The 20,588-nt window shown below is 44.5% G+C and overlaps 1 long non-coding RNA gene across 6 annotated transcripts in view; it reads right to left on the bottom strand.

The window, feature by feature from the left end:
• The window catches only part of LOC134165872 (uncharacterized), a 233,459-nt gene extending 213,806 nt beyond the window's left edge, over positions 1–19,653 (bottom strand). For 4 of the 6 annotated variants that reach the window (XR_009965667.1, XR_009965669.1, XR_009965666.1 and 1 more), the window contains exons 1-3: positions 19,580–19,653; positions 17,902–18,098; positions 16,781–16,966 (exon numbers count right to left, since the gene is read on the bottom strand). This is a non-coding gene — a long non-coding RNA (uncharacterized LOC134165872). The remainder of the gene's footprint in view (positions 1–16,780; positions 16,967–17,901; positions 18,099–19,579) is intronic. The other 2 variants (XR_009965670.1, XR_009965671.1) reach the window with 1 other exon arrangement.
• Positions 19,654–20,588: the final 935 nt, after the last annotated feature.

Raw genomic sequence — 20,588 nt, 5'->3', positions numbered from 1 at the left:
TGCTTCTTAACTGCTCCCAAAAGCCTTGGAGAGGCCTAGAGTTACATGCGAGAGGGACACTACTGTGTTCCTCACACTTGATGTGGTTATTCAGCATAGGAATGAGCCTGCCTTGAGACACCCTAGCCTAACAAGATGTGTTATAGAAGCTGTACACACACAAATGGAGAAAAGGGAGAGGTGGCAAAAATAATCAACTTTCCTTTCCTTTACCTATAAACAGACATTCTGGCAAAAAGTATTGGGGCAAAAAATATTCCATGCTTGACCAGTGTAGGTGAACAATGGAGGTCTGTGGAGAGCTACACTATATGATCACAATCTGATGAAAAGCAGAAATTACCCAGGAAACAGAATCCCTTTGGTTGAAATCCCAGATTTCTGTCAGAAAGCCTCCAACAGACTTTCAACAGTTTCAGTATATCTTTTTCTAAAGAACCAGTTTGGTATCTGCTGTAAATTAAATCTGGTCTTTTAATGCTCCATGTATGTGTCTACCACAAGTACATTCATTATAAATATAGATTAATTCTTCCACACACAACAAAAGCACCAGTGAAATTCAAAATAAGAACATACATTATGTAGATATAAATACATCTATCTCTTATTCTAAAATTCCATATAACCTCTGGATCACCACATTTGTTTATTGCCTTTGGCATTCCTTAGCCATTTCTGCTTACATACAGTGAGCTGGGGAAGACAGATCATAACTACATAGAAAGGGTGATAGAGCAGGGCTGACCTGTTCATTAGGCTTTTCCTGTTCTTATCTGTTCCCAAGTCCACTGGAAGCATAGGTAAATAGTAAACCATACTGCATTACCATTTCCAGAGCTGTTAAGAGTGAACAGTACTAAAAGGTGCTCTGTGGGGAGCATTAGAAGATGTTCAGAAAGTAGATAGCTCCTCTTCCCATTTAAACAATCAGGTCCCCAGCCCCTGATGTCTTGGGCAATGGACCCTAAATCACCTGCCCAAGCCCAGCATCTGTTTCACTGCTTTGAGACATCGGCAGTTTCCCAAAGAAACTGGCAGGATCAGTAGCTTGCTCTGGAAGTCTCCAAATGCAGAGCATGGGAAAAAAGAATCCTAAACCAAAGAGGAAGCAAGACCCAAAGCCAAGGAACATGAAATCAGCTGAAATATCCTCCCTTGCTTCCTGTGAGAAAGCTCACTTGCTCTGGAAGGGCAGTGATTCCATACCCAGAAGATGGGCAGCCTTCTTCAGAGTTTAACTAAATTCTTGACCTCAACCACTGAATCTGAAAGCCAAAGCTTTCAAGTTACAGGGAAATCTGTCAGTAAATAGGCAGGACTGTGGTATGCAACTGCGGTGAGGTCCTTGTGCCAGACTCAGCATTGCACATGAATTTGCTCTTTCTACAGGATCTAACTGGCAAGAGACCTGAGCTACCATGAAAACACAAGCAATGAAAGATACTTCTAAAGTGACCAGTGTAGGTGCCGCAAACCACAGCATGGGCAAATCTCTATAAGGCTCTTTGATGTTACATTGCTTTCTGATTAAAGCTCAGATTTGCTTGCGTATACTGTAATTATATCTAGAGACAGCAAAGCATATGCTGTCTATGACAAATATTAGATGGTCTTTAAAAGCCAATAGGCTTCCAAAGCCAGAGCCGGAAAGATTAAGGAAAGAGGTGTGAAAGGAAAAGAGCAGAGGAATAGGAAAGAAAGTCTCAGAAGCAAACTCAGGATGTTAACACATAAGAAGTGATGTAAAAATAACATAGGAGGTCAGTTATCAGTGATACAGTTCACAATTCAGAACCTGTTTATCTTAAACAATCTAAACTTATTCAATCCAATAAAAGCAACAGTTCTCATTATACACTTACTACAGGGAAGTATTATTTCTGCGTTGGCTTACAAATTGTCTCTCTCTCTTTCTTTCTCAAACTCATCGCAATCTTAACTAATACAAGTAAATCTCTGCACATGAAATATGAACCACTGGCAGCTCTAAGGCTCGCTTTTCATCCCAAGCCTAATGGGCAAAGCACTGTGATTTCATTTCACAAGCTTTTCCAACTGAGCTCAGAGTCAATCATTTGCCAGAGCTTGACTCTAGCAAACAGCCTGCTGGAGCCGCTGAACTCATGGGGCCAAATCCATCAATGGTGTGACTCCTCTGAGTTTACACTTCAGGCCAGAAACTAGTTTGCTCCAAAGCATTAAACGTGTCTCTCAAGACCTATGATCACAGAACATTGTCATAGCACTTAAGAAGTTATGGTATGTTAATTAAACTTGTCAAAATATATGCATGGCCCTGCCTCTGCTTCACTTGGATGTGCGCAAGAAGCCAAGGAGTTCATTTATAACAAAGGAAACATCACTGCAGCTCCATGAGGTAGTGAAGAGGCTGTCCAGCACTGTGGGACAGGCTTTCAGGTAGAAGTTGTGTCTTTGGCTCTCCAGCACAAGGCTCCTGGTCCTTCAGCAGTGCTACCAGGCTCAGTCACTCATTTAAAAGCCAGAATCAAACCCATGTATTTCCCATCCCAACCCATTTTCCCATAGCATTGGCACTTGATGACTCTTGTGTAGGAAGGGAGCTCCTGTAGCTCAACAACTAACATCAGGCAAAAATGGGCAAAGGGCCTAGCAGACTGATAGCAGAGTTTCCCCTATACCCAAGGGAAATGAGAGGTGCTACAAGTACACAAATACATTTTTTACCGACCAGTTTCAAGCATGGTGAAGATGAGGTGCAAACACCTACTGATTGAATTAAAGACTGCTGCAAAAGGTGATGTGAATTGGACCCCAAAGCAGTGGGTCCCAGGAGGAGCACTCCCAGGAATGAAAACTAAACACGTGCTTATGCAGAAGAGCTGAAGCTCTGGTCATTTCCTCATCTCAAGAATGCTTTTTGTCTTTTGGAATTTCTTTCTGCAACAAAGAGTGTAGAGCAGCAAGGCTACAGGAAGAAAGACACATCAGCCCTTGACTGCTCTTCAAAGGGGCCAACAAGCAGGTCCTAGCCCCGTGGAAGTCTCAGGGACTGGCCTATAGGCACTGTAGAGCATCCCATGGTGAAGAGCAGCAGGACCACTGCTGAGAAAGCCAAGGTGGCACCATAGCTGTGTGTGAGGAGAACCCAATGCTTATCAAAGCACACCTGGAGCATCACCTTTTACACCCCATACAAGGGCAGAGGACTTGGCATTATAACCTCACCCAACCCACTTCTGAGGTCTTCAGGAAAACCTGAACAGCCCAAAACAAGGTTTGCAAGAGCCAGATTCCCCCAGTCCTACCCACTGGACAGCCTTCTGACTGCTCTGCTCCCAGTGGTATAGGATCCTTTGGACCAAACCCTGTACCTCTTACAGCAAAGTCTGTAGCCACCACTATGTCCCATTTTCATGTCTCAACCAAAGAGCTGCTGGGAGGAGTCATTCCTCACAGGAATCACAGGGAACACAGGAAGTTTCCTTTAAATTTTAATTTTTTTTTATTTTTCTTTTTACTAAAACTGCGATTTCCAAACAGGGGTTAGGGGAATAGAAGGAGGGAAATGGATTGTCAAAAAATTCTTGTAGTGCTTTGTTTAAGTGCTTTGCTGGATCTGGATGCAAAGGAATTACAGAAAAAGTATGGACAACACTACAAAACATATTAGAATAATTTCAGCCCTGGGCAGAAATATTTCTATTCCCATTGCTTTTGATAATATATCATAAAATGCCAGTAAAAGCATTGTATGATAGCCTGTGAAAACAGCATCAAGTAAAGGAATACTTCACTACTGCTTTTTGCTTGACTACCCTAGAACTGCCAGCTACAAGAAAACATCAATTGCCAGGAGTAAGTGCATTAGTTGGAACACAAGGCTGGATTCCTCAGAGAAAGGCATTTTTGCTGAGCAAGAATGATTATTAAAATTCAAATCATGCAGCTTATACTTCGAATCCAACAAGCAAGAGCTTTCCATAGTTACCTTAAGAACACTTTCTTAACATTAAGATGAATTAATTGTGTATCATCTTAAGTCAATTATGCAGAACAAACAACAATACCTGTGTGGATCTAAGAAAGAAAATAGTATTTGCTTCCAAAAGAACTACATGGAGCATTCATTGACTATTCTTCTAGGTAGCTCCAGTTATTCACATTTAGCAGAGACCTGGCAGGAGCTAGCACTGCAGTAAAGAAGCCTGACTTGTGGCTAGGTCCCTGTTAATTTTCTCTCCTTGTTATTCAGCTTAAGTCTAGAATAAAACCCATACAAGAAAAAAAGGGCTGAAGCCTTAAATGATACCAGTGCTTCCACTTCAGATGGTCTCAGTCAAAAGAACAGTGTTAACTTGACAACATTAGGCATCCTGTTTGCTCTACAGTAGTTATTAATGGCTGTAAACCCAGGAGAAGAGAGAAAGACAGAGAGCATATCGCATCCCTTAGGTCCTGTTTCACCAAGACAACTCTGGATGCAAGCTTGAGCTCCCCTGCAGGGGCTCCAATTTACAACTGCCTCTCACAGAGATGCTTAGCACAATCTTCCTCAGAGAAAAGCCTGCTGAGGTGTAAGGAAGTACCTGGAGGTTGCACAGGGGATGGTAGCACACTTACAACCTGGTGAGCAGGACCAGAATAGCCCTGGGAAATCACAGGTTCAGGAGCTCAGCAGCTCTCTGCTCAGGGATGCTCACAGGCTGAAACAGGATAAGCACAGAAGGTCCCTCTCAGCTAGCAGCCTGCAGATTGTATCCGTGGTCACCAGCAAGACAATGAACAGGAGAAGCAAATATTAAGCTTATCAAAGCAAGTGGCAGCTGGAGAATATCCTCAGCTTTGGCACACCTGCTCTACCAATTATTCTTATTCCTCCCTGTTCATTTCACCTAAACTCCTAAGCCTGTTCTTGAAATGCCAGAAGATAAAAAAGTGACAGTAACTAAATTTAACATTTTACAAGCTTCACTGATCTTGGCAGCAGGCTCTGGACATCCTCAGAGCACTCAAAATTTAAGGCCTGAATCAATTCCTATTGGAGCTTTTCCATTCATTCAACAGCATAGGGATCAGGATGGTCAGTAAGAGGACAGGCAGGGGAGGGCAGCTACCCAGGAGAGGAGGCAGCCAGGATGTCTGGGTCCCTTTCCCATCCCTATCCCCAAACTCACAGCCCAACAAGCCCCTGCACCTCCCCACAACTCTTCCCTCTTCACCACATCTTTAAGGGCAGCATTTGGCCATTTTAGCTGTTGCAGCTCTGCCCAAATTTCCCTCTTTCAAAAGGGTTTCCCTCCCCTCCCCCAGTCCACAAGCTCAGAGACCAGAGATGAAGCCTGGGAAAGCCCAGCCCAGAAGAGAACATTTTGGATAAGCATGAATATGTAAAAGCAGGGTGTGGAGACTGCATGGGCTTTGCCAAAACCAGACTGCCCGGGTGCTAATAAAGTCCCATTTGACATCCCGAACTCCTGGAAAAACATCTTCACTTCTCCAGGGTACTTGAGAATAGAGGGGAGGTGGGAGGCAGCTAAGCAATAACAGCTTGTGCTACGGGATCAGGGCCTCCATCAAGGTCAAAGACACTTTTTATTCCTGGAACATCTCCAGTCCCTGGCCGCCCTTGAAACCTGGGAACATAGCCACCTTTGCCCCACCTTCCCTGGCCGTGCCAAGCCCAGGCTGGCCATCACCCAGGTTTGGGGCCACCAATTCTCATGTTTAAGTAAAATAAGGGGAAAGGGAAAAGAAGAACCACCGAGACATGGAAAGGTCAAGTGCCTGCGCCAAGGCTCAATGGCACATCAGTGGCAGAGCTGGCATTCAAGCACAGGAGTGCCTGTTTTCTACGCCAGTGCTAAGGCATCCAGACCACCCTGCTGCCTTGGAGACCACACCGCCTCTGTGAAATGTGTGGAAATTCGCAGGCATTTTCCCCGATTTTTACAGGGATTTTTTTTGTTGTTGTTCCACGCTTGGCTCACAGCTGTTTGCCAAAATCAAATTGCTGAGGTGTTTCTGTCTCTTTAAAACTTCATGAACAGACACTTGGACAAAAACCATCAGTGAATCGCAGCTGCGGTAGGGGGATTTGATTTAGCCATGGCAGGCTGAAAGCAAGAAACCCAAACCGAGATACAGCCTCATCCCTCTGTCATTCCATGCAAGGGTTTTACAGCCACACAACCACACTGACATCACCCACCACCTCTTCACTTGGTGTTCAGAGAACCAGACTGCTCTTTGATTTGATTAAAACAGCACTTTCTGCAATAATCATTCTACTCCATACTTCCAAAATGAAAATAAATCAGAAAACATTCAGGCCTCCTCCTGTTCCAGTGCTATCAGGCTATGCTGCAGACATATTTCAGTAGGATGATGGCAATCCACTCAGTTAAGCATCTGCACCTTGCATTCACACCACCTGTCCCATATTACCACAGCTTGTCAGCTTGCTGCTCTGCTTGTGAGACATCCACAGCCCCAGCACCGGGAAAGCCAACCAGAAACTCCTCCTGCTCCCACTCGTCCTTGTCCAGGTGATGCATATGGTGCAGATGAGCCGTCATTCCTGCCCAGCATACCTGCCCTCAAGGTCCCTGCTGATCCCACAGCCTTCCCTCCAGACCACCCGTCTCCCTATGGACCAACCCCAGGGTACATCAGGTGCATCAGAGTAACAGGGAAAGATATCCAAAGCTTACCCTAGGCAGAGGCAATGCTGCAAGCAAAACACATGGAGATGCTATTATTTCCTCCTGAAAAACACCAACACATCTGCAACCAAACCACATTCTGCAACTTGCCACAGAGGTTCTGCACAGCAAACAAAAGGTTAAACAAACAAACCCCGAGCGAGGTCTCAGGCTTGCCAGATGCAAGATAGAATTGCTTTCAGCCAGTGACATTTCTCCTTCCCCAGCTGTAGGTTCATATTTTTAATGTCAGATTGCAAAAATAATATAAAGGGAGGGGAGAAGGCAAAAAGAAAAAGCAAACATTTAGCTCACAACTGGATGGGAAATGAACTGGAAGCTCGCTTCTCCCTGGCGAAGAGAAGCCAGCTGGTGCATGCAAGGTCCTGAAAACCTGTCCGGACATCAGCAGAAGTGTGACCAGCAGCAATACCTCTCCCATAGCGGCTCATGCGTTTTCTCCTATCTCACTTCATCTCTCACTAAGCTCGAGCAAAGACACGCTATTGCAGATTTATCGCCATCTGAAAAACATTAAATATCTCAGGGTTTCGAATATTTGCAGACAGCTGAAGAAGTGGCGCTGATGGAACTGTCTCTTTCTGGCATAAAGCTATCAATTTTCCATGAAAGTTGAGGCCTGCTTTTTATTTCATTTTATTTTTTTACCCCTGGTAAAATACTAACAAATGACTTACTCCCCTTTTAGCAAATGCGAGGGAAGCGGACAGTCATTATTACCAAATGTGTGCACGCACAAGTAACTAAGGGAAAATAAATCCCATTTGAAGGTTAATTAACTAAGGCAGGGTCACAGCTTGACAATCTGCCCTCAGTAAAGGGGAGGCACAATGTCGGAGGGTCTATGTAGCAGAGCCATAATGAATTGTGACTTGAGGCTTGTCTATGCAGGGAAATTACTGTGCAGTGAGCTACAGGCTGGATTTATAGTGCTCACTCCACATTTATAGCATTAGATCCTTTGTGTAGACTAATTAGGAGCTAGTTTACTTAATTTACCTTCTGACAAATGCTTCTTTGCACAGAAGCTCACAAGAGTATACTGAGCCCCATCAACTCCTTGTGTTTCGCCTGCACCGCTGGCTTTGCACATTGACTAGCAAGTCTACACCAGGGAGCAAGAGAAGGGTTAGGAGAGACATGTTCAGCCCCCAGCATGTAAGAGCTTAAGCTTGAGCTCGATACCCTTAAGTATCCCCAGAAAGCCCCCAGGTTTGGACAATAGCAAGTTAGCAACCACCATCACTTGCGAGAAAGCTGAGGATGAAGGGATGGAGAAGTCAGGGTACATTTGTCATCCCAGCATCATGTTCAAACCACTGCCCACCCTATCCCTGCCTGTGGCTGTGGTGCCTCTCACAGCCTCCTGTTCCCAACAAAGCAGGAAAAGCCACAGCAGTTTAGCCCAGGAGGCTTCAGGGAATCAGAGTAATGGCAGCAGAGAGCCATGCTTTCATGCAAGGCACCAAGGAACTCTGGTGGAGGGGAATAGGGCTGAGCCCAGCCTAGATTTCTTCAAGGAAGTTTCTAAAAAGGATCAGCTGGCTTCAATTCCATTCTGCCTGGCTTCTTGGCCAACCTGAAGGGCACCAAGCCAACATCAGGCCACCTCAGTGCTTAGATATATCCACCACAGAGGTTTTGCACAGGTCAGCTATTCTACTTGCACCCCTTTGCCATACAACAAGGCCTTAGTATAGGGTCAGCATGCTGCAAAGGTGGGTTATGCTGAGCATCAGCCAGCAGAGGGGTACAAGGGCCAGAGCTGGCATAGGCAGCAGGAGGCTAGTATATGTGACAACACCCTGCTCCCAGGCAGTGATTGACAGCTATCTAAAGCCAAGTCTTTAAGGTGGCTTTGCAGATGCAGGATCACACATGCAAAACTAGTCAAGACACCAGGTGCCAGAAGTGCTGGGGAAGGTCAAATATGCCATTACCAGCTAAAAACAAACACATCTTCTGGCATTCTGGCCTTTTGAAGCACCATACAGACAGGGATATTAGCAGATGTCAGGAGGAGGAGGAGTGGGAAGAGCTGTCAGTGTGGGATCTGCTGCAAGCCCCAACAGGGACCTCTAAAAAATCATTTCACCTCCCTGTGCTGCTCTTCCCCTGCAGAAACAGAAGGCAAGGGACCTCCTCGGGGGGGGGGGGGGGATTTTCCACATCTTAGGGGTGGGAAAGCTCTGATAAGAAACAATTCAAGCCATGGTTTCCTTGGTGAAGTGTGGCTACTTTCACACCTCACTTCCCCACATAACAGAGAGGACAGCTGTGTTTCAGGGGTAACTGCAAGGTGCAACGCATCCCTTCTGTCCAACAGGGTCTCCAACACAGTGAAACAGGACTGCCAGTGGGGGACATGCCATATGGTGGGCTAAAAGCTCCCCCTTTTGGGGAGATCCCTTTGGAGACATCTCCAACACAGGGAGGTAGTGTCTGGCAGTCATATTTCTGTGCTGAAACCAGAGACTGGCAATCATTTCTGCTCTTATCTCTCATTTGCTGTAGAGCTAATGAAAAGGGTTCACTATTAACATTCAATCACACTCCTCCCCTTGTGCCTTGGAAGTCCACCATCCTTGTTTGCGGCAGCAGTTTGTCATTTGCCACTCTCTCTCATTATAGTTTTTCTCCTCCCAAGCTGTGGGTTTCACCAAGCTTCCGAAACAGCTGCTTTACTAAAAAGGAAATGCTTAAAGCCAGCTTGACTACAAGGTGAGCCCTGCTGAAGGCTTAAGTCAGTTGGTGAAAATAATGTCTTCTTTCCAGTGGTCCAAAACCCAAAGGACATAGAGATAAAACCATCAGAGAAACTGCTGAAACGAGAAACAGGCACACAGGCCACAAAGACAGAGCAAACCCCAAGAGGCACTGTCTAAGCAAAACCATATGTCAGTCTCAGGAGATACATTCCTATCCGGCACCCACTAGTGTGCTCGCCAAGAGCCTCATACAAGTCTCTCTTTCAGCACAGAAACATCCCAAGTGACCTGTACAAAGTGGTAACACCAAGCAAGCCATTCAGAAAAGACCTCCTGAGTCTCCGACATGAACCTTTTCTTTACTTGAAATCTACCTTGCTTTTTTTCACCCTGCCCTCCTCACCATTTTCTTTACTTTCAATACATAAATGTTCTTTCATTATTCACTCATAATTTGTTGTTACTCAAGGCTCTTTACTTTCCCCTACTCTCTCAATCTGAGCACTGAAGTATCAAGCACTCAAGCTTTCACAAACATCACGCTACAGGCACTGACCAATTCCCTGTGAAATCAATTTCAAGATGATGTCATCTACCTGGACTTGTGCAAAGCGTTCGACACTGTCCCACACAACATCCTTGTCTCTAAATTGGAGAGACATCAATTTGATGGATGGACCACTCGGCGGATAAAGAACTGGCTGGATGGCCACACACAAAGAGTTGTGGTCAATGGCTCAATGTCCGGCTGGAGACCAGTAACGAGTGGTGTCCCTCAGGGATCAGTGTTGGGACCGGTCTTGTTCAACATCTGTGTCAGTGACATGGACAGTGAGACTGAGTGCTCCCTCAGCAAGTTTGCCAATGACACCAAGCTGTGTGGTTCGGTTGATAATGCTGGAGGGAAGGAATGCCATCCAGAGGGACCTTGACACGCTTGTGAGGTGGGCTGATGCCAACTCATGAAGTTTAACCATGCCAAGTGCAAGGTCCTACACCTGGGTTGGAGCAATCCCAGGCACAGCTACAGGTTGGGCAGAGAAGAGATTCAGAGCAGCCCTGCGGAGAAGGACTTGGGGGTGTTGGTTGATGAGAAAATGAACATGAGCTGGCTGCAGTGTGCGCTTGCAGTCCAGAAAGCCAACTGTATCCTGGGCTGCATCAAAGGAGCATGACCAGCAGGTCGAAGGAGGTGATCCTGCCCCTCTACTCTGCTCTTGTGAGACCTCACCTGGAGTATTGTGTGCAGTTCTGGTGTCCTCAACATAAAAAGGACATGGAACTGTTGGAACAAGTCCAGAGGAGGGCCACGAGGATGATCAGGAGACTGGAGCACCTCCCGTATGAAGACAGGCTGAGAAAGTTGGGGCTGTTCAGCCTGGAGAAGAGAAGGCTGCGGGGAGACCTCATAGCAGCCTTCCAGTATCTGAAGGGGGGCTATAGGGATGCTGGAGAGGGACTCTTCATTAGGGACTGTAGTGATAGGACAAGGGGTAACGGGTTAAAACTTAAACAGGGGAAGTTTAGATTGGATATAAGGAGGAAGTTCTTTACTGTGAGGGTGCTGAGGCACTGGAATGGGTTGCCCAGGGAGGTTGTGAATGCTCCACCCCTGGCAGTGTTCAAGGCCAGGTTGGACGAGGCCTTGGGTGACATGGTTTAGTGTGAGGTGTCCCTGCCCATGGCAGGGGGGTTGGAACTTGATGATCTTAAGGTCCTTTCCAACTCTAACTATTCTATGATTCTATGATGTTCCACCATGAGCCCTTTCACCAGGATGCACAAGGAATTAAGGGGATGGAAAAATAAAGTGGATTTGCAGTTTTATTTCCAACAGTCTGCTTCAAAGTACAGATTCACATTCAACACTGGATATACACATCGCATGCCCATGTAGATGGCCCCTTCTCCATGAAAAACAGCCTAGGGAATAAAATAGGTATAAAGCTACATACTCTGCAGGCTGGTCCTATGATGTCACAGCCCACCGATGTGTGCATACTGTCATATATTTACCTACTAAAATATAAATAATATTTTATGTAGGAGTCCATTTACAAGGCAGTGTTTATGCAGAAATGGGAGTGCCTGTTCTGCAGGAGAGAGGGGAGGTTAAAAGGGCTGTGTTGCTGCACTGATTTACAGGCTGCCCAATTTAATTAGTATTTGAATATGATTTGGGGGGCTGTGGGTGGTCATTCACAAGGGAACGCCAATATCATTATTAGAAGGCTTTTCATTTATTTCACATGGTCATTTAGCTGTCTGAAATCCAAATACATGAAACTGCCAAAAACCAAAAACATCCTTTTCAGGTACATTTGTATAGCACCATTACCCATAATACCACAAGAAGCAGGTAAGAACCTTTATTCCTCAACCGCTAAGGGCAAGACTGTAACAGCCATTACACAGACACATGCTTTGGGGAACAAAGGAGTTCAGTGGCCTTCTCCAGCACAAGGAGAACAGTGGCTTCCACTGATGCTGTCCTGACCATGAGGTTCCCCTCCCTCACACCCCCACCCACCTCATATTTCTATGCTGTGTGTGCATATAGACTTACTCTTATTTTAAGAACATTAATATATACATTTGAAAACCCAAACCATTAAAAAGTAGCTGGCTCGGACTTTTACTGGAACACGTGCACAAATATGTTGTTTGGATATTTTTACGGCCATTAACTTTTCCATATATAACCCAGACCTCCCATTAGGTGTTGTGAACTGGATCACCTCTTTACTTGCCAAGTTATATTTCAATTAAATTAAAGTCACCTTTGGTCCTAATGAACCCCTGTTGTTTGCCTAATGACATGATTAATTCCAGCTGCAAGAAGTGATATTAGCCTGAATGGGTACATGGTTGAAGACTGATTCTCTTCCAAGATTTATGGGTGCTAGAAAAGGCTCCATAACTCATGTTGCTGAGTGTTACTTTTCAGGCAGTAAGCAGAGGCTTCTGTCACAACAGGCCTCCACTAGGGCTTCAGAAACTGGGATTCACCAGAAATTTGTTCCTGTGGTAGGTACTTAACATAATTCTTTGCACACAGATATTCAACTTCTTCCTTCCAAGGCTCAGCAGAAAGGGAAGCATCCCAAGGATCTTGAACTTGGTGACAAGCACCCTCACCTGGAAAGCAACAAACCCAGAAGATATTGTAGCCTGTACTCTTCATCCACACCCTCCAGAGATGAAGGGATTCCCTTCAACCATGTTACCACAATCAACTTAGATGGTCCAAAAGAGAAAAGCAAGCAGGGACCAGGTTTGGTCTTTGATCTGAAGAGTGCTGAACGCCGGTTCTAAAGTTTTATTTTGCATCCAAGAGTGGCTAGATAACATGGAAAAGTAGCATTGGAAGTAGAAGCCTTAGGCCACCAAAACCTCAAGTCTCTCGCACACATTTGAACATGCTTGGAAGAGAACAGCTCAACCTCCTTGAGAGACCATACTCAGTGCTGAACTCAATGCTATTAGAATGGTCTTAGACACACCTGAAACACATCTACTGGATCTTCAGGAGATGCAGACACGAGAAATTTAGCTATCCACATATAGGATGAGGTCTCAGCTTTGCCAAAATGGAGCTGCCTCAGTGCGGTAGCAGGATCCAGACTTCAGGTGCCCCAGCACTTAAGAGCAAAGGTCCACTCAAGTACAGAGCCTCTCTCTGAACAATTTCCTATGAGGCAAAGATTTCCATGATCAACAGCCATGGATGAGCTTGTCATTTGTGGCTATATCTAATCCCCTTGTAGCCCACTTGTACTCATGGCCATGATGGCATCAGATGGCAGAGCCCCACTTGTTATTACCTCTGGTATAGTAAATGCAGGTCTCTGCCAGGGCACAGCATGGTGCCGGAGGAGTTGTGTCAGCTCTGGCCACAGTATCCAGATGCTGACTGTACCACTCCATGAGATCCAAAGAAAAGATCATAGTGACCTACAAAGCTCATGGCTTCTTTTATTTCACAGGTTTACAGGTGAATTTATTTGTGGCCAATCCCTACTCCATTCCCATCCCCTCCTCCACTCCGTATCATTAAGGCCATAGAAATTGCTTCAGTAGTCAAAAACATGACTAGATTACCAGTCCTTTTATTAGTGCCAGTGGCAATCCGATGCCATAACCCAGCCTGGCCACTTGCTTCACACCTTCCCAGTGAGCATAAGCTGTCCTTAGTCATAGAGATGTCAATAGCACTGTCTTAGTTGTGGAGATTTCCAGAGAAGAGGGGGAGCTTAGCAAGTTTGGCACCACAGAAGCTAAAGCACAGTTCAGACTGTCCAGAGATGGAACAGGATAAGAACAGATGGAGAAATCTCAGCTATATAAAAATTTCTGTCTCCTCATCCTCAAAAAACTGTCATTACAGAGACAATTGCTGCCAGATACCTGCTTTAGGATTGTATCTGTGTGAGATGATACTTACCACTGACATCCAGAGCAGTCCTTCCCTAATAATCAGCCTATAGGATCAGTTCTTAGGAGAATTCTCACATGTTTAAACCCAGATTGATCAGGAATAGTTCAAGCTGGATGGAGTTTAAGATAGATATTAGAATAAGGCCTATGATTTTACAGGCATCAGGGTAGCAGAAGTAAATATCCATTAGTCCAAGGTTCAGAACTATCTTACTTCATACAGAACTTCAATACAAGTAACAGACAAAATACATTATCATATTCAGTTCCCCTGACTTCCCTACCTAGACCAGGACTGCGCTTGAGCAAGAGTGAAAAGGCAGAGCCAAACCATATTACATATAACTCTGCAAAGAAATACAGAGGTTCAACAGTCACCAGACAAACCCAAGAATAACCATTACATTGTGGAAAGTATTTGCCATTAAAACATTTTTCATTAAAAGTGGCATTTCTGACACTTCTGTCCTCGTGAAAAGCAATACCAGCCTCACATCAAAGTCTTAAAGAAGAAGTTTCCATTGCTATAATTGACTTCTCTGTTGAGGTTGTATTGTTCCCCCTTCTACAGAAAATCTCAGCAAGGTTTCCAGGCAGCCAGAAAGGTGTCCTGTTCCATTTTTTTGGAGGAATTTGTGGTCACAAGGCAGCTAGGAGAACTTTAAGCTATATCTAGTGTGCAGAGGAAATATGGGGTAAACACCTACCTCACTGAAACCAATGGTGTGCTTAATGAAAGGTCCAGCTCAACCTATAAGCAAGCTTTGACACTGGAGCAGCTACAAAGTCTATCTGTTGACCAACAATTGCCAGAGGACCACAGGAGAGTTAGAAATAATGCAAGAAATAGGGTTGTACAGCCTGGTCCTTCTCCTGATACGCCTTTTCTTGCAAGCTTCATTATTGACTTACAAAATCAGATGTGAAGAGCCTACAGAATGAGGCAAAATCTGAGACAAGTAATCTAAAAGGAAACCCAAGAAGGAAACACTCATCGCAGCTGACTTCTAACCCAGCTTGGTTTCAAACCTGCCATTACTCCAGCAGGAAGAGACCCTCATACATAAATCAGTACTGGTCCCAGCAACTACAAATTCACTTCTTCCAGACAGGCACAGCCCTGTTATTTCCCTGAAGTCTGTTTTTTGGGTTGCTAACACATGCAGATTATTAGATCAGCCACTTCAGGAACATGCCCCACATGAGAAGTTACTGTAAAGTCTTCTGGTTTGTGTGCTGCATCTTGGAGACATGACAGGGCAGGCAAGACCCTCCAAAGTAAAGATCTAGAACAGAACTTAACCCAGTTACTCCTGCATTGAGCCCAGTAATTTCCAACTGAACAGGACATCTAAGACAACATTCCTTCTTGTTTTAAGACCAAAGACTAAGATTACATGATTTCTCTTTGCAGCTTACTCCTCACTAATCCTACTTCGAATACAGGTCTGGTATCCAGGTACTATTTTTGTTCACCCACACCAAGGATATGAATTAGTACATTTTCTCCTGGTGATGGCAACCTAAATACTAACAAAGTCATAGCTTCTTTGAGATGTCAATACTTAACTTTGTTCTCTTAACATGAGCTAACTGTAAAGACACTGATGCAATGATGGTGTTGATTTCTCCATTCTCCTAAAAATGTTGAACCCATTCTTCCAATTTTTCTGCCCCTTGGCCAGTCTTTACAGAGCTTAAACCAAAACTGCTGTGAATTGGCTGAGGAAGGGGCAGAAACAAAAGAGTAAAATAAAGGAAGCCTCACTTGTGTCTCTCAATGCAAAGGAAACAAAGGCAGTTAAACTACTCTATGAACATGGAAGTAAACCACCTAAACACCACAAACAGCTGAGAACTGGATGAATCTTGTGCCTGCTGCTGCCCAGAGAAGCACTAGATCAGAGAAATGAGAAGCCATTTTGGACAAAAACATATGAAAAGTGAAGATTGCAACACAGGTTTCATTGGATTCTTTGCTCAGAAAAATCTTGTTTTCCTTCATTAAAGCAGAATTTTCTTACATTTCAGGAAATGGGTCAAAAACTGCCTTGCCACTTAAGCTGCATATTACCAGGATACAATCCAGAGCTCACATGTCAGAGACCTGGTCAAGAGATTGTGATGCAGCTGCTCTCATTCCCAACAGAAGACATCCTGCCCAAGTAAAAGGCATGATCTCAGCTCTTCTGCTGCAAAGCCAAGTACACCAGATTGGTGACCAGTGGCCCTCACTACCCCTATAATACCTGATCTAATGCTGCCTTCCTGCATCAAAGCAAGCTTGAGTAGTGCCCATATTTGTGGGCTCTGGCTTCCAGGATCTGGAGCTGATGTTGCCAGAGACTGGATTCTCTTTATAAAAGCCACGTCCTGTTTTGCTACTGAATCTTTGCCCAGCAAAACTCAATCTTTGACACATCTCCCCATCTCTACCACTTAAATATCACTGACACATATAATTAACACCAGGTCAAACATACCACTCTTAACATTTTTGACAATCTGGTTTCAGCTGTTGTAGTGAAGGTCTTTGATTGTGACAAAGATGGGTAACAGATATCAACACATAAGCAGGGTCAAGAATTATCTGCAGAAAGTTTTTCACCCAAGCAGTGAGGATTGTAATCTGTATTTTAATTGCTAAAGAAAAAGGGATTTGTTAGGATTGGTGTCTCTGTACTAATATAAAACATGTTTACACATGAAGAATAATTTTATATGTAGAATAAAATATTACACAGGCTTAAATAAGGCCCAAAACCATCCAAAACTGGATCTAAAGCTGAACCAGGCTGTCACAGTCAGAGAGGCAAATCACCCAGAAGGGGTGTGGGAATGAAACCATCCCCAGATTTCTTCAAGGCCTGCTTGAGTCCCACTGACATCTCCATTCCTTACCAAACAAGATGCCCAATGCCCGCAAACCTGGGCAAACAGCTGAGTGAGAACATGCTAGGAAACCTCATCAGAGCATGAAGTTAACAAGATGCATTCCCCATCATTTAGTAGCTTCAGTTTGAATCTGGTTTTCTTCCTGTGCCATTAGACACTGCTCAGCCCCAGGACTTTGTGCCAGATGCAAGGATTACCCAGTGAAGTCTCCTGCTAATGCTGCATGGACAGGCACATTAGATGAGCACAGCTCCTGCTCTACTTGTGCCTAAGCCCATCCAGAAGGGGGAATTCCCAGAAATCCCAGATGTTGCAAACACATCCTTTCCCAAGAGGAAAATAAGTATTTTCAACATGGTTTCACAGAGCCAAAAGGCCTGGTTTGCTGAATTAGTGTTTGATTACACCCCCGCCTACACCCGATCTCCTTCACCACTCATCCACCACCCCAGTAGCACCTGTAGCAAACCACCACATCTGTCCTAAAATAATATGGCTGGATAAGCAAAACAAAAATCAGACCTCAAAAGCAGTTTCACACAGTTACACAGTACTACTGCCACTCCAGACTCTTTACAAGCAAATCACAGAGTCACATATATTTCTCACTAAGTTTGCCCACTATGAAATCTCAATGCAGGTGACCTTCTCCTATCCTACCAGCCTGCACTACTACATGAGACAATTTAGCAGGCAACACAAATACATCCAGTCCTTTATCCTCAGGAGACTCCAAACACTGTTTCTAAAGGTTCACACAATGTAATAAAACAAACATTTCTTTGCAGCAAAAAATCCACATTCCAATAATGTTTCATTTGAATAGAAAAAAAATTTTCATTTTAACACAAAACATATATCAAAACAACTTTTTAACCTTCCCTTTGACAATATAAATAAAAGTAACCCCATCCATGTTACATCTCAGTCCTCAAACCTAGAGGAAGAGCCCTGTACATCAACCAAAGCTGCCTTCAACAGCACTGCAAAGAACTTAGCCAGAATGAATTCTTAAAGCACCACAGGAGAACTGAGGAAAGATATGAAGAGGATAAAGCTCCACATGGGTACAACAGAGCAATAGCAATAAATATATGACAACAATCAGCTTCACCTTTAGATTTATCTCTCCAAGTACAGTAAATACTTCTCACCTCTGAGCCCATGATGGATGGAGACACACAAGGGCAAGACATCAAGCTGGCTGCCTGGCATAGCTGGTGGAGCTTCTTCTCTTCCTTTGGAATAAAAGGTGTCCCTGTGTCTTTACCTTGCAATCCAGGTGCTGGGTTACAGCTAGGCACTGCTGTCCTGTTGATCACTGATCCCAACTGCCAACACCCCAGGGAATCTGGGCAGAAGACAAACCAGAGACCCATCACTAGCTGCCCAAGACCTTCTCCCCAGAGACCCCAACCATTCAATGATGCTTGTGACCAGCATCTTTGTAAAGCAAGCCCTGGTGGATACGTGGAACATGGACTGCCATGGAAATAGAGGCTTAAAAGCTGCAGCTAAAATCACCTTGTAGAGAAGTAGAATAATACAGGGCAGGTTCTTCCCTTTCTCAAATGACATCCCAGCTGAAGTCTCCTCCTGGAGATGGAGGCTGACACTCCAGGCAGACTTTATTAGCTAACACTTTTCACTGGGGATACCCATAGCGAAGCCCAAAATGGATCTGCTGGCAGTGCTCACCCCTTGCTGTCACATTGCTGGCACCTGGCCATACCCCTGAGCAAGAAAGTAGACAAAAGAACAGAGAAAATTAGGGGATGAACTCCTGGAGCAGCAATAGGCTCATGCTGGAGTTCCAGCCCCTTCATTTGCAAATCAGTTCTGACTGACACTATGGCAACTGGGGCACAAGAGTCTTCCTCCTCCAAGGGGAGAAACAGAGTAGCTCCATTCCCATTGCTTATTTTTTCATGCTCAGCACTAAAAAGCTTTATCCAGACTGCAATTATTTCATCATTGACATACAGCACAGACAGGTTTGGGGGGAAAAAAAAAAGGAAGAAAAAGAAAACCCTATATTTCTGAGGTTCTAGAATGCAATGGAAAGACTTCTGAGCATGCAGGTAAACGCAGTTTAAGACCCTCCAGTCGTATTACAGATATTTTGCTAAGCTTTGTTTTAAAAAGTGAAAGGCGCATTCTTCCACAATACCACTGTTTGCATCCCATAAACTTCAAGAAGGAGCAATGTTTACTCTTTAAAAGGTATTTTGCAAATACTTTTATCAAAAAGACTATGGGAGAGGGGCTAATCCTTTTACATTTTTTTTCCCCTCTCCAACCTCCTTTATCTTTCACCTACCATTTTAGTAAGGCAAAAGAGGAAATAGCAGTTATTCACCAAAAATTCAGCTCATGCTTAAAAAAAAAAGCAAACCATTAAAAATAGCTTCTGAAAGTGAGTGAAACATTTTTCTCTCCCACAAAAAAAACTCCAGGTTTTCCAAAATAACATTAAAAAAGCATTCAACCAGCTTCCTTTACTCAGTATTAACCTGTCTCTCTCTACAAAAACAGGGCTCCACATTTAAACCTCTTCTAAGAGATGCATAACAAACCAACATTAAGCTTGTTTATTGTTACTTACTAGCTCAAAAGTTTCTGCTTCCCAGCTAAAACACCAGCCTGCACTCACAAGCTCAGAAGAGCTAGATCCAAGGTCAGGCTCCCTAAGCCCAAAGCCTCTTTAACTTTACAACCAACAAATCCATCGCTGGTGAATGTCACAGAGATTATTTTCTAACAGCAGAATGATATTGCTGGCCTAATTGGAGGACAAGCAGACGAAATACTCGCAGAGAGCTGGCCACTAACCTAGCTTTCCTATTCTTCCTCTCCAAGCAAGGCACACTCTTCCATCCTCTCCCCATGCTCAGCACCTTCAACTGTAGAGAAAAGCCTGCTCCAACTGGAGGGTGATTTATAGGAGAGGTGTCATTGGGTGGAGCTTGTCAGGACAGGGAGGGGTTTGTTATGAAGAGATGGGGCTAAAACATACACAGAAGGTGGTCACCAATGTATGATGGACAGCATCAGGAGCATCCCTGCCCTGGCTCTAGAGCGGCACTGCTCTGTAGGGTTTGGGCTCTTTAAGTGTTCTTCTTCAAGTGCATGGCCCACACCAATGTCATGTACTGCCTTATGCGTATTAAAGGCAAAGCCAGGCTGGATGCCGGCACGTTGTTCAGCGCTTCACAGCAATAGTTGGCCCATGTTACTGCCTCAAAGTTAGAGGGTGCCTGCACTGATTCCTTGGCCAGGATGTTTGTCTCAATAGCGTTCAAGAAATAGAGGACTCCAAGCCAACTCCTGCAATTAAAGTCTCCAGTATTATGCCCAGTAGAATCCACACTAAAACTGTTGCTGAGCCTCATCCAAGTGCTGGCCTATGAAAGTAGGAGAGAAATTCCCCTGTTACAGTTCAAAAGCTTAATTTTAGTTCATGTGTGCTGAAGATTGATCAGAAGAGATGGGAAGCATCAAACATACCTTGATTGACTCTCGTCTCCACTGAGCTGAGCTCTGCCACATGCTGCGTTTAAACTAGGTTGGCCATAAGCCTTCTGGATGCTAACATGGAAACTGCTCCATGGAGGCAGGAGCCCTGCCAGGGCTTTGGTAGGCTCTGTGTGGTATTGCTGGGGCTTTCCACCTAGAAAGGATCATTAAAAACTGTGCTTTTCAGGGTCTGTGCTAGAAACTGGGATATAGAGCATCTCCATGCAGCAACAGCTCACCAAATAAGTTCATGTTCCCAGTAACAGAGCTCTGCCTCTTCAGCCCTCAGAAACAATGATCGCATATGAAGGTAGAAGGACCAAGA

The sequence above is a fragment of the Pezoporus occidentalis genome, unplaced genomic scaffold, assembly GCF_034315485.1.
Source record: "Pezoporus occidentalis ecotype Australia unplaced genomic scaffold, CSIRO_AGI_Poc_V1 ctg25, whole genome shotgun sequence".
Lineage (NCBI taxonomy): Eukaryota > Metazoa > Chordata > Aves > Psittaciformes > Psittacidae > Pezoporus > Pezoporus occidentalis.
This window is presented reverse-complemented; position numbering and strand designations above follow the sequence as displayed.